Source organism: Geospiza fortis, unplaced genomic scaffold (genome assembly GCF_000277835.1).
Source record: "Geospiza fortis unplaced genomic scaffold, GeoFor_1.0 scaffold10, whole genome shotgun sequence".
NCBI classification, from domain to species: Eukaryota; Metazoa; Chordata; class Aves; order Passeriformes; family Thraupidae; genus Geospiza; species Geospiza fortis.
Window position 1 is genome coordinate 2,993,654 of NW_005054326.1, and position 14,740 is coordinate 3,008,393.

The window sequence follows — 14,740 nt, forward strand, 5'->3', positions numbered from 1 at the left end:
TGCTTTTCTCCCGCCATGGTCGCCATGGGACCCCGCCGGCTGAAAGGAAAGGAGCGAATGAATAAGAGGAGGGAGGTGGGGAGAATATTTAACTAGTTTCCTCCGGGAATTTGTGCCTTCTTTCTTTTTTCTTCTTCTTTTTATTTTTTAATTTTTTTTTTTAAAATTCCCATGTGGATACTGAAACTCAGACAGCCTAGTCCGTTCCCCTGCTTTGCCCCCGATTTAAAATTCAGCACCTTTTTTATTTTTTGGGGAATGGCACTGGCACAATTTCCTTATGTTCTCTGTCACATGCACTTTATAAAGCAAGCTGGAATAATAACAACCCCCCCACCCCGAATCTTAATCAGCCCTCTCTCACAAACTAGCTCCATAAATTGTATATACACTGGAAGTTTGAGGAAAGAAGGGATCATTTTAGTCCTGACAAACTTTCTGCCTGTGAACCAAGCAAGAAATTTGTTTGGAGTATGGATTTCTATTATTTCTGACTTGAAATGCATTGGTAAACTGAACCAATAAATGCTGGGCATTCTCCTTTGTTTTCCCTCATTTTTTTTTTAGTGGAGAACTCCAAGTATATTTTTATAATTGCTTTTACCAGATGTCTTTAGTGGAGGAAAAGTACAGTTTTTATTGAAAGATACTGTCAAAGAAGAAATAATCAACGTGTTTTTCCCCCCACTAATTGCAGTGGTAGAGTTCAGTTTCCTGTATTTTACACTTTTAAGATACACTACTAACAGTGGAGTGGGCACCCTGGGAATCAGGTCAGAAACATGGAATAATAGACTGGGCTAGAAACAGGTAAGGTGTGGGCAGATTTTTTGACTGAATGACATGGAGAGTGTCAACAAGAATTGTCTGTTCATCTTCCAGCGGAAGAATTTGGAAGGGAGCATCAGATGAAGGGACCTGGCTCAGAACACGAGGAAGGGGAGTAGAGGGGAGTTCCTCAAAGTGTGGGTGCAGCCTCCTGGGGTTCCTTGCCAAAGGATGATGTGGGTGCAGAACTTCACGTGAAACTGAGGAGAGATTGAACAAATGTTAGGAAAAATGCTAGATAGAACTGAAATCTCTAAACTAATAAAACATATTGCTTTCAGAAAATCATCTGAGCTCAGTGCATTGGAGGCTGGGAAAATTCCTGGAGAAAGGATTGTACTGAGGTCTAATGAAAAGTATTTTTATAAACAAACCAATAATTTTATGAAGGAGCTGGGAGTGTGACTTTTAAAATACACCTACAATATGCCTTTGCCCTGTTAGAGAGTGACAATAGTGATGGCAGTACACCAGCTTCATTATCAGGTACTTCACACAGGGTTTTTCTAAGTTTGGTGGGTTTTTTCCCAGCAAGTTGGGTTTTATGGCTGGTGGGTTTTTTTTGTTTTGTTTTGTTGTTTGTTTGTTTGTTTGTTTGTTTCTCTTTTCCTTCCTGTGATTGTCAGTGTTGGAGGAAGATAATCTTAATTTTTGCCTACTTTCCAGCTTGGTTTTCCTGACAGTGCAGGAAGGTAAAGGAAAGTTGTCTGCCATCTGTGTTGAGGAAGTGTTTCCCAGGGGGATGGAAGCTGCTTGACTGACTCACACCTCAGTTCCTCCAGTTCAGGGGTGGAATCTTTAGCAGCTCTAGATGCACCATGCTTTGGAAGAAAACAACCCTGACAGTTGTTTTGGGGTTCACTTTCCCCTGCTTGCCCCACAGACGTAAGGATGAGGGCTTGGAGTATTTAGTGACACTAATTTTTCATGAGCTTTGCTTACATTATCTTCTCCAGTGGCTATTGGATCAGTCAAGCCTTTATAAAATTCCCAAACCACCCCTGTTATTTCAAATCTGATGTCAGTTCTTGCCAGAGCCACTGTTGTTGTTGATTATTTTGGAACTGCTCTTGCAGAGCAAAGTAATTTTCATTCAGCATTGATCTGATTTTATTGTGTGGGGGTTTTTTGACCAATCCTGGAAGTAAATCTCAGATTTTCAGATTTTTTTTTTTTACACCTGTCACATTCCTGGTATTAAGGAAGCTTTTATTCCTGGCAATGAATCCAGAGACAAACCCAGAGAGAGAAGTCAAGAACCCAAACTGACACTTGACAAGCGACAAAAGGGTTCACCACCAGGAACTCTGCTGTGGGGAGAGGGAGCAGAGCAATAAATCCTGTGAAGGGATGAGAGATAATAGGTGCAAATTAAAATGTATGGAGTGTTGTACCTTCCCAGGATTGGGATCTTTATGGTTGAGTTCCTCCTTGGGGTGCAGCTCCACGTGGAGTCTGTGTTTGCAGGGACAGGCAGGGGGAAATCATTGTCATTGTCATTTTTGAGCAGGGCTAGGCTCTGATCTGGCCTTGATGGTGCTTATGGGTCCCTTCCTACTCAGGATATTCGGTCAGGCTGAGTTTTCCCTTTTGTTCAGGGGCATCAGGCTCTAGGGATTGGTACCCCAAGGTCACCAGCCCTGGGCTGGAGGCAGTTCTGGGTTGCACCAGGACAATTCTGTCTTAGATTCCTGTCTCTGTGGGTGCCCCAGAGGTGCAGTTCTGGATCCATTGTTTAACATCCCTGGGTCTGACCAGGAGGATCTGCACTGGGGTGTAGTGAAGCTGCTGCCCACTGCAGCCCCATGGCAAAGCCCAGCCTGTTGCTGGTTAAACACATCTCCTCTGGCTCTCCTGGGGCTGAGTTGGGCTCGGGGCCTCAAGAACTTGGAGCAGTGCATGAACCACTCCAGCTTCTCTAAGAACACTGCATTTCAGCCTGGTTTTGTCCCAGGCATGAACAAGGATCCCTCAATGTGAATTGTGCCACTAAGGGGAGCTCTCCAAGAGCAGGGCTTTTTTGTTTTGTTGTTTTTAGCTGTTTAAATCCCAACAGTGGTTCAGAGAGTAGTGGGAAATGCCCCACAGTTGAGCTAAAACTATATATTTAACCATATCTTTTCTTGTCTGTGCTCAGACCCCTCTAAGGTCTGACCTTGCCCCTCTGGGGTCTGAGCACAGACATGTGAAAAGAAAGTGAAATTCTGGGATAACAACTTCTGGGAACACCTTGCATGAGCTTGGTGTGGAAAATAGCAGCTTGCCTGGAGGAAATATGACTCATTCTCACTGGTGTTTGGGAAAGCAGGGGGATGTCTGGGTTTCTGATCAATTAAAGCTTGTTATGAACTCCCTTACTTTGCCTCCTCCCCAAGCACTGCACGCAAAGCAGGAGCCCCTGGGCCTTGGGGTGAATACACTGCACTGTGCATCCTGATGGATGTCATTCCTTGTGACCTACATGCACAGAGAGCAGCTGGGCTGAGTCATATCCCTGTGGCTGAGGCTGCCACAGCTCCTGCACTCTTGAATTAAATGCATTTGAACAGAGAGCAGGGCTGATGTGGAACCATTCATTGTGAAGCAGCAGTGAGATCTGTGGCAACTTTAAAGGGGAACTCATTCCCTGGAGACCTTGATCCCTTGCCTCTGATTCACAGAGAGTTTCCAATCATGTGGTGATGTCCAAGTCAGGTCAAGAGGCTGAGGATGGAAAGGATTGCTGGCAATGCCAGTCAGGGAATCCTAAACAGGGAGGGATCTCTGGCATCAGAAGGAGCTATGACAAGCCCAGGAAACAGGGATAACCCAGTGCTAAGGGAGACAGAGTCACAGTTTATTATTTCTGTGCACACTCTTGGCTGAACATGACTGATTTGATTGTTGGGGTTGCTACCTCCTGCCCAGCAGAACAAAATCTCTTCTACTTTCCTGATAGGGCCAGAGAGCCCAGGATGGCTCAGATGTGGTCAGTGTAGTCTGGGGGCCTTGCACAGAGCAGAGCTGTGGATGTGAGCTTGCCTTAAACCTAACCAAAGCCAAACAACCCCCACCAACCCCCAGATTTATGAATTGCTCTCATCTGCCTACCTCCAGATAAGAAGCCAGGATCCCTGCAGGCTTCCATGGCTCTCCTTGGCAGAACTATCCCCACCAGAAGTTTAGGATGCTTATCAATAGGCAGGATTAGTTCCCCACAGTGCCAACCCCTCTTTATAGCAGCTTCTCCTGAGGGGCTGCAGAGATGGCCACTGGCTCTACATCCACACTGCAAAGGGAAATACTCTTCCCAACAGCAGATCTGATTTCCCAGGGATGTGGAGGGTGAGAGGAGTTGGTTTTTAGCTGCTGTGTTACATGCCCTGGCTCAGGTCAGGGTCATGTCCAGCCCTGAGTGTGTGCTCCAGCTTGGCACAGCAGCTCAGGGGTCAGCCTGGCTCAGTAGGACAGATCTTTAAACACATAATCTTACCCCAAAACTATCCCTTGTGCCACACAGACCTGCTGCAGGCATGAAGGCATCCTGCCACACCCTGTCACACAGCAGCCCTTAGTCCCCAGCCTCTTTCACCCAGCTAAGAGTTTTCCATAAAATTTTGCCCTGTGAGCCAAAAACGAAGTAAGCATTGGAGAGACCAAGCCTTACTTGCAGTAGAGGGAATTGGTCTCTTTGGTGCTGAAGTGTCTCCCAAAAATAGAATGAGAGGCTTGCAACGTTGACAAGAGCAGTGGTAAAATAGATTGCCAAAATCTGGGCTAAATTCTGATGAGCTCTGTCTTATGCTTGGGGAAAGAGAAGTGAAATGGTAGAACTGTGAATTGAGCCCTTAGCACCCAGGCCAATGTAGAGAACATGCTTCTCACTTGGCCTAGGGAAATGAAGAAATAGGGCTTCCTTGAAGTTCTGAAATGTTACTCTTTTGAATAATCACCAAGATTTTGCATATAAAAATTCCCATAAGTATTTTTCACGATCACATTTAATGCGTTTTACATGTTCACATTTAATGCATTGGCTATTTTCAGGTATTTTTCAGAAAATTCTTGCCTTAGCTCATCTTTGGTGAAGGAGAGCAAGGGATCCCCATAACTTTCTCATCTTATGTACTTTCCTTTCTCATGCTTCCTTTTTAAACAAAAAGACACTTGTCTATGCTGTGATGGAGTCTGTTCAGCAAATCTGGCATTGAGCTTGGGAATTCCATGTGCTCCAGCTGTCCTTGCTCACACTCTGATCAGGACTGGTTGCTGCTGATGGATGGAAAACCAGATCCACCTGTTCCCTCCAAAAGATGCAATGGAGTGGCTTTACAAGGAAAACACACCTAAGAAGTGGTTTTACAAGGTAAACACACCCAGGTGTGTTTGCTTTGAGGCCGGTGGCAATCTCATTAAAACCATCAAAGAAGCTCCCCCTGACTTCAGGGGGGAGATAATCTCCTCCTCTGGAGTCATCTGTCGAGTTACACAAAGGAAACAAGGCCAAGCTTTATCCTGAGGTTGTTTACATAAATAACTTATTCCAGGGTTAATAACTGATGGTTCTGCTCTTGCAGAGCCCCAGAGGTCAAAGGGTTGCTCATGACAAGTGATAAACCAGCCCTGGGTGGTTCTCTCCAGCATCCCTGGCCATGCTGCTGATGGGCATGGCATGCTTATCCATCAGCCTTTCATGGATAAGCAGCCTACTCACATCACCGTGACCCTCAGCTAGCAAAACAAGCAACTCCTGTGTCAGAGAGCCGAGCACAACCTTTGGAAACTCACTGAAATGATTTTTGGCATTTGCAGAACGCTCGGTTGGTGGAGTAAATATTGTGAGATGTATTTCTGGGAGAGTATGAGAGGTGCTCCTGCCACAGCGCTTCCTGATGTGCAGAACGAAGCTCCCTGAGCTGCCCTCCCGCGCTCCGGATCGCAAATCGCTGCTGCCCTCCCGCGGCCCCGGCTCCGCGCGTCCCGCAGCATCCCCGCACGGCCCTCAGCATCCCCGAACATCCCGCAGCATCCCCGCGTGTCCTGCAGCACTCCTACGTGTCCCGCAGCATCCCCGCATGTCCTGCAGCATCCCCGCGCGTCCCGCAGCATCCCCGTGTGTCCCGCAGCGTCTCCGCACATCCCGCATGTGCCCCGCATGGACGGCAGCATTCCCGCGTGTTCCGCAGCATCCCCGCATGTCCTGCAGCATCCCCGTGCGTCCTTCAGCATCCCCGCACGGCCCACGGGGCCCGCAGCACTCCTGCGTGACCCTCAGCATCCCTGCACGACCCTCAGCATCGCCGTGTGTCCCGCAGCATCCTCGCACATCCCACAGCATCCCTGCATGGACCGCAGCATTCCCGCGTGTCCTGCAGCGTTCCTGCATGTCCTGCAGCATCCTTGCACAGCCCTCAGCATCCCTGCATGTTCCGCAGCATCTCTGCACGACCCTCAGCATCCCCACGTGTCCCGCAGCATCTCTGCACATCCCGCAGCATTCCCGCGTGTCCTGCAGCGTTCCTGCATGTCCTGCAGCATCCCCGCATCGCCTTCAGCATCCCTGCGCGTCCCACAGCATCCCTGCACATCCCACAGCATCCCTGCACATCCCACAGCATCCCCGCATTACCCGCAGCATCTCCGTGCGTCTCACAGCATCCCTGCACATCCCTCAGCATCCCCGCACATCCCACAGCATCCCCGCACATCCCGCAGCATCTCCGTGCATCCCACAGCATCCCTGCACATCCCTCAGCATCCCTGCACATCCCTCAGCATCCCTGCACATCCCGCAGCATCCCCACCCGGCTCGCAGCATCCCTGCATGTCCCGCAGCAACCCCACACAGCCCTCAGCATCCCCAAACGGCCCTCAGCATTAATAATTGTTGTTTTAATTATTGTTTTTCTTTTCCTTTGAGGCTTCTCAGCTTCTCAGGAGAAAAATCCTGGCAAAGGGATTTTTCAGAAAATATCATGGTGATGCTGCTGTGGTGTTCTACCCGACATAAGTACATTGTCTGTGTTCTTACCCACCTTGGACTGACCTGCAGCCACTTTGCCAGCTTGGAAAGACAGCTGATAAATGTATTTAGGGAGCAATGTTTCTTTTATAAGCAAGCTGTGAAGCCCATGGTGAGTATCTTTCAGATCTAAACTGAATGGGTGCAGGTCTAATCAAGTTGTCCTGCCCTGGGCTGGAAGTGGCTGCCTGCAGCAGGGTGATGGATGTGACTCAGTTGTGCAAGCCCTGCTTCTGAAGTGCTGAGCTAATGAAATGGCAGTGGCAGTGATGGACTGAGTTAGAGGCAGATGGGAGTTTGGATCTGCTCCTGCCAGTGCTCTCCTGTTCTCTGCAGTGAATCATGCACAGCTGTGGCTGCTGGAAGATGAGCTCTGGGGTCTGAGCTAAAAAAGGAGCAATGAGAAGTTCTCAGCTCCTGCTCTTCAGGCAGGAGAAAATTTTTTTATATGGTGAGTGAGATGTGCTGCCTTGCGCTAAGTTAGTCAGAGAAGGGAACAGAATACAACTCTTACTTCTTTTTAATGACTCCTTGCAGGGAGCCAAAGCCTGGCAGCCTGAGAACAGGAGGTCTAAACACTCCTTCAGTCTTCCAAATCACAGAAATATGAGTCTCTTAGAGATGCCTCAGTGGGTGGTTTAACTATAGCCTTTAATCCTCCTGTGCCTCAGCTCCCTCTTTTTTGAGATACAGATACACTTTGCAGTATAAATATCTCAGGGAATGTGATATTTTCTGCTGTCTTGTTACTGTGGTGGCAAAATATAGAGGCAGGGCATTACTCTTTATTGTTAAATTTCCAGAGCTGGTGTTTTAAATGAGTGTATGTTTTGGAAAGAGAGTGAGGGAGGGCTGGAGACAGAGGGGACTTGCTCAGCCTGGGCAGGGAATGGGCAAGAAGGCTGCTCCCAAATCTTCCCCTCTGGTCATGGGGCTGTGCTGATGGATTTTGAGGAGAAAACCTCAAATGTGGGACTTCCAGGCAGTCTGCTGCTGCAGCACTGAGCTTGGAAGGTTTGGAGCTGAGGAACAGAGGTGTCAGAAAGCTTGTCAAAAAATACCATGAACTTGCTCAAATAGCCTTCATAAAATAATAAATGCACCTTGACATTTCTGAGCATGAGGGATGAGAGGAGGACACAGAATTTTGGGGTCCTGCAGCAATGCCCTTACAGGCCAGCAGTATTTTGGAGGTTTTGTGCTGTACCTATAGAAGGTACATGTGATTAATCCACTTCACTTGTGGGTACCAAGTGCTTGACTTAAGGAGAGAAAGGATCTCATATGGGGCTCAACACCTCAAATGGATTTGCTGGCAAGCCTAGGCATGAGATTTTCCTTACAGAGATTAGTTAGATTGTTTGGTAGAAATGGAAATCAGAAGACCAGGGCATGGTTAAAGAAGGAAACAAAGAAGGAATGGTGTAACTTCACGTTTTTCTATGGGAAGATAAGAATGAATTTTGGGAAGTGGAAGGCCCTTATTGTAGTGATGGGAAACAACTGTGCTTTGAAAAGTTTCCATCCCTCATGATATGAGAGGGATGGAAATGGAGGATATGTAGAAATTAAAGGCTCTGGGACTAGGAGAGTACATTTATGAAGTGTGGAATAATGTAACAATGAGAAAGAAAAGAGCTCATCATCTACAGCAGCTCATTCTTACTTTTCTTTAACATCTTCCTGGCATAACATTGAAGAATCACAAAATAAAATTGCCTTGTCCTGCTCTGCACCCCCAGCTCTGTCTCCCCTGATGGAGGAGGAAGATGAGGCCGCTGCCTGCCTGGAGGCTGGGATGAAGCTCTCGGAGCGCTGCATCCCGCAGACATCACTTGTGGCAGGCTCAGCAGAGGGAGCCCTGCGTTCAGTCCTGGAGCTGAGGAGGGCGCGGAGCTGGTGCATCTCGCAGAGGAAGGTCGCCCTCCTCTTCCTCCCTCCCCGGGGAGCCTGAGCGCGTCGCTGGAGCGGGAATGGCTCGGCAGGGTCGCACGGATCCCTGTGCCAGAGCTTTGTGCTGCCCGTGGAGTTTTTTTGGAGCACCCAGAGCCTGCCCCTGTGATGCTGTGCTCCCAAACTCGACTCTCCCACCACATCCCTAGGGCAGCATCATTCTGCTGGAAAAGTGATGGAGGAGGAGGAGAACTCTACATAGAGCCTGAGAACAGGAGGTCTAAACACTCCTTCAGTCTTCCAAATCACAGAAATATGAGTCTCTTAGAGATGCCTCAGTAGGTGGTTTAACTACAGCCTTTAATCCTCCTGTGCCTCAGCCCCCTCTTTTTTGAGCCGCAGATACACTTTGCAGCCATGCTGGCTGTATAAATATCTCTGCATTGTCCAAACTTGTTTGCTACTCAGTGGAGTCCTGTCACTCTGAGACTGCCCAAACCTCCTGCTGCCTGGCACTGGCTCTGCCACCAAAGAGCTGCTGTGTGCAGCCTGGGGAGGGAGGTGTTTCTCCGTCACAGACATCTTTTATGGAAAATCCTTTCCTTAGGATTTTTTCCTCCTGAAGAAGCTGAGAGGCCTCAGGAACAAAATGTAAACATTGATTACCTGCTGCTGTGGAATGCAACAGATGGATCTGTGATTGGTCTCATGTGGTTGTTTCTAATTAATGGCCAATCACAGTCAGCTGGCTCAGACTTTCTGTCCGAGCCACAAGCTTTTGTTATCATTCTTTCTTTTTCTATTCTTAGCCAGCCTTCTGATGAAATCCTTTCTTCTATTCTTTTAGTATAGTTTTAATATAATATATATCATAAAATAATAAATCAAACCTTCTGAAACATGGAGTCAGATCCTTGTCTCTTCCCTCAAACTAAGACCCCTGTGAACGCCATCACAATTCTCTTGTGTGGCAGCTCCTGTACATCCTCCCTGTGGTAAATATTAACCTATTACTGCTGATCTTCCGAGCCATTTTACTCTGTCTCCAGTTCTCTTGACACACAAGGAGAATATTTGGAGTGTAATTTGAATTTTCTATGCCTGGCTGCTTCACTGTTAATTTTTTAATTGAAAAATCAGGCTTTCAGCTGAATAAATATTTTTAAGAAAACATCTTGCTACTCATAAAATATTTTTGGTCAAAACCTAACCTGTTTTAACTTTCATCTGCAAGGCTTTCATATTTGTGACTATCGTTGTGTGAAAACATTTACTTCTCATGTTAACAGATTTTTTTCCCCCCCCAACAACAATTAGGACTTTATCTTGGAAACTTCCTGTTTTCCAAAGAGTTTTCTGTTTGAGCAGCCCGTGTGCCCAGCCCTGGTTCAACAAAAGCTGTTCATGCTCCAGGCCAAGAGGCAGAGGAGAGCATGGGCAGCAGTGGTGATTCGGTGGCTGGGCATTGCTCAGGACAGCAATAGTTAAGAAAATCTGACTCTAAAAAAAAAACAAGCAAAGAATCAACCTCAGTGATGTGTGTAATGAACATTTCCTGCCTCTTTACCCCAGAACTTCAGGGTCTGAGACACTCTCAGGTGCGTGTGTTTGTTTGTTTGCACATCCATGACTTACCTGGGCTGAAGGAGTTGCTGTCACTGGCAGGCAGGAGGTGAAGCCCCAGCCCACGGCATCAGACATGATGTTCCTGTCACTCACTTTTTGTTTTCCTCACTTCTTGCCTCTCTTTTTCCTTTGCACTGAAGGAGGAGCCTCTCCTCTATGGGGTCCCAAACTGAGTTTTGACACAGTCACCCTGCAACTTGAGCTAAAACTGGTTTGCCTGTTCCAATAGGTAAGACTGAAGAAAACAAGCCCTACTAGAAAATGCATTGGCCTGCCTATGATTTTAAACACAATTTGGCTTGTGATTTGATTCCCTTTGAAACAGGCCAGCTGGTAAAAGTCTAGCTCCAACAGGCACTTGAGAGGAATCTCAGCAAGTGAACGTGCTTTTAACACACCCTGCTCCATCATTCATGAGGACCTGTTGGAGAACAAGCCGCTGCGCTCTCCAGAAGTGCTGGCTGGTCTGCTGGAGCACACCAGGCACTTTCCAGTCTCCACCACCACCCTCTCCTCTGAAACAAAGAGCCACAAACCTGAGGAGCAGCTTGTGAGCCTCTGTCTCATGTGCAGCTGTGACCTGACTGAACAGGACAGTCCAGTCCTGTTAAATAACCTTAAATAACAGCATCCATGGTGCTGTGATGGATGGATCTCCAATAACCTTAAATAACAGCATCCATGGCTGCTGTGATGGATGGATCTCCAATAACCTCAAATAACAGCATCCATGGTGCTGTGATGGATGGATGTCCTCGCAGAGGTTTCACCCTTGATCAGAGCAGGTCAGCCATGACCATCTTGGAAAATTGCTGTCCTGGGAGGACAGTAAGGACTCCAAAATGCTGGTAGGAGAAAAAAAGGACCTTGTACACCCTGCCCCCTCTGGACTAATACAAATTGGTTTTCCCTGCAAGCACACCAGATCTCCTCAGGGGACCACAATAGCTCCCTGAAGTTGAACTGGCTGAGCCCATGGGCTAAAATCCTCCTGCCTGGGCTGGCAGGCAGCTCATCCCTCAGGGAGTAACAGCTTCATGTCATTCCCTCCTGGACATGGACAACTAGCACGGATTTCCCTCGGAGAACAAGGTGGGAACACTGGGGTGGGCTGTATGGGAAACAGAGGAAATACCCCCAGGCACTGCTGGCAGGCCCTACAGCTGTTTGCTTTGGGGTGAAGAGCACAGCACTGCTGGGAACCTCCAAGGGGAAGGAGACCAAACCACTCTCTGGGTCCTGGAAAACGTGAAGACGTGACCAACAATTCCAGGAGGAATATGGGAGCATTTCAAAGTGAATAGCAGCTCACAGCACCAGCCCAAATGACTTTCTTTAGCCTGGTGGCTGCATTGAGTAATTTATCATATCCCGAGCAACCAGCCACCCTTCAGCAGCAATTACTGCTCTTTGACAGCTTCCAAACAATGCTCCCTGCAAGCTGTGCTTGCTGTCAGAACCTAAAAAAACAGAGGGTGAAAAATCCCAAACCTAACCAAACCAGAACACTGCTTTGCAGGGGGTTTGTGCTTTTCTTTTGAACTCAACAGGTGTTCCTGGTCACCCTGCAAAACCACAGGGGAAATATCTGCATGCCGCTGAAATGAAGCAACTCCAAACTGAACTCTGTGAAGAGAATCCCATCTTTTGCTTTTGTTTGGTAGGAATGAATGGAAGGAAAAAAAAAAAGAAAAAAGATTCAACTCTGGGTTTTTATGATGATAGAGTGGGGGCTTTCACCACCATTCCAGTTTTGGACTGCATCTGATACAGGCTCATGGAGACAGGGGACTGTTATTGGAGCTGCCTGAATAATCTACAGCAAGGAACTGAATGGAAGTGTTTGGCCTTTTATCTGCTTGCAAACTATCTGTGAGCATGCCTGGATGTTCTTGAATGTGTTTGTTGTTTGAGATAATGCTGCCCGTGATTTCTGTGAATAATCATTTATTTGTGGCCTGCCCACGAGCATTTAGATAGTCAAAATGTCATTTTTGTTCCGTGGTTACATGAGGGCAACCCTGAGGCTTCCACCAAGAGTGCTCACAGTCAGGAGTGCTAAATTCACTTTCTGTAAAACCCTATTGAAATCTTCATGGGAAATGTGAGTTCATCTGCAATATCTGAGGAGGGAGGGAGAGAAAGGGAGAAAAAAGCAGTTAAATAATGGAGGAGGGGGGTTGGGGGTTGTGTTAAAAAAAATGTTGACCACCTCTTGTGTTTGTCTTGATCCACAGTTCCTTGGTTACCCTGTGTGGCTGGATGGTTTTGTGGCAAGGACACCTTGAGGGGTAAATTGCAAAGGGGTATTAAGGAAAAAATAGTCAATGCTATAGACAGGCTGAGTACCTGCAGCACAAATGGAGATTTATTTTTTGGGGAAAAACAGTATTTTGCAAACAAAACAGGGCATTAATTAATTTTGGGTGTCTGTAAAACTTTCTTCAACTCCTTCAACAGAGGCTTGTTGTTTATCCATTGCTTTCTGAAACGAATGCACTACAGAAAATTATTTCCTCTGCAGATATTTCCTGACTTGTGAACCCTCTGCTTCCAAACAGCTTTTCACTGAGCTATTGTATGTGGGCAAGCATTTCCAAAACATTAGATCTCTTTTGGCTCCCCAAAGAGCAGTGTGGGGAGCTCCACTTGTCTTTTACCTGGTTACAGGTTGCTTAGAAAGCTGATGGGCAGCACATCAGTGATGGTAAAATCTAAAGTAGCGTGGGCAAAGGTGTGAGCTTGGTTTTGGGAGATGAAACAGGCTGTGACCTCATGCAACTCTGCTCTGTTTCCTTTCCCAGGCTTTGTCTTTACCACTTAAAACTGAGAACATGTGGGGTTTTCTACAACAGATGAAGAAAAGAAAATTAAGCTTTCTGTAATGGAAGGGGGAGAAAAAAAAAATAACACTGTTCTTTCTTGCACCCTTCCTGCTCTCTCCCTCTGTGTTATTTTATTAGGTACTTTCATCCTCTTCTGTTCTACCCCTCATTGTGACTCATTTATTGTCCCTCTACCTTGTCTTATTCCTTCTTCCCCAGGCAGATTTTAGTGGAGGGGAGTCATTTGAGGGAGTAAATAACTGTTCATCCAGCTTGGGACCAGTACAGACTGAAATAAGAGTTGCACTGAAGATGAGGCATTTTTGTGGAAAATGAAAACAACAATAACTTTTTCTCATATTATTGACATTTTTCAGAGGGTATAATCACTGACAGAGTGAACTTAAGCCAGAATTTAGGCTTTGGCTATTGAAATGTTTAGATGAAAATTTGCCAGACTCCTAATTTATTTTTCCAATTCTCCAATTAAAGAACCACCCCCCCCCCATGATTATTTAAAGAATCTTGCCCACACAGCTCCCTCCTTCCCCTGCTTTTTTTTTCCATTTTAGTCAAATAACCAATTTTCCACTTGCACTAATTCAATACACTCGTTTTGTTTCAGAAGCCACATTGCAGCGATGCTGAGAAAGGAGCCCAGAACCAGCTGATTTAATGCTTTGCTCATGGTTGCTTGTATTGTACCCTTTTTATGTTGCTTTCCCTGTTTTTGAGCTGCATTTGCTGGGGCATGTTTTATATGCCCAAGTACAGACAGCTCTCTCCAATCCTGCTTTAATGCTGAGCTGTAATTAAACCTGAGCTGTGGCTGCAGGGAGGCATTGTGAGGTCACCCCATCAGCTGATAGCCGATGGTGGAGGTTCATGTATGCATGACCTGTAGTTTTTTCCTCCTGTGGAAGAGAAAAAAAAATATTTAAAATTTGTTCTCAAAGAGTTAGGCTGTCATTTTGGGTTCTACATGATGTGCATGTGTGTGTGGAGGGTAATGGAGAGCTGAGATTGATTTGCACGTGACAAAAAATAGTATGAAAGGTTGGTAGTGAAGTCATGGAGCTCAAGACCAATAATTAAGCTGTGAAGGGCTCCATCCTTTCCTCTCCTGCAGAGGAAGTTAATTAATGTAATTTACTTTGAAAGTCTCTGAAAGGTTCTGTTTTTTAAGTGATAAAAGGCCTTAGGGTCATGTGTAAAACTGAGTGCTGAGAAGGGATGTGATGATGGGATCCAAAGCTGTTGTAAAAGACTTGCAAAGGCAAAAATCAGTGGCTGAAATGATCCTACAGAAGACCCTACAGATCTTGTGTTGGCACTTCATGACCCTAGGAATGCTGTTGAGGATTGGCCTAAAACCAGCAGTGCCTCAGACCAGGATGGAACTTTGCTGACCAAACCATGAGGAAGAGTGCTTGACTGTGCTGTAATTTACTGTTTTTCACTGCTAGCAAAGCTACGTGCATAAATCATAGTGATTAATAAAGGTGCATAAATCATAGTGATTAATAAATCTGTTATGTCCTCCTTTATTTCTTATTTGCAAACTGCC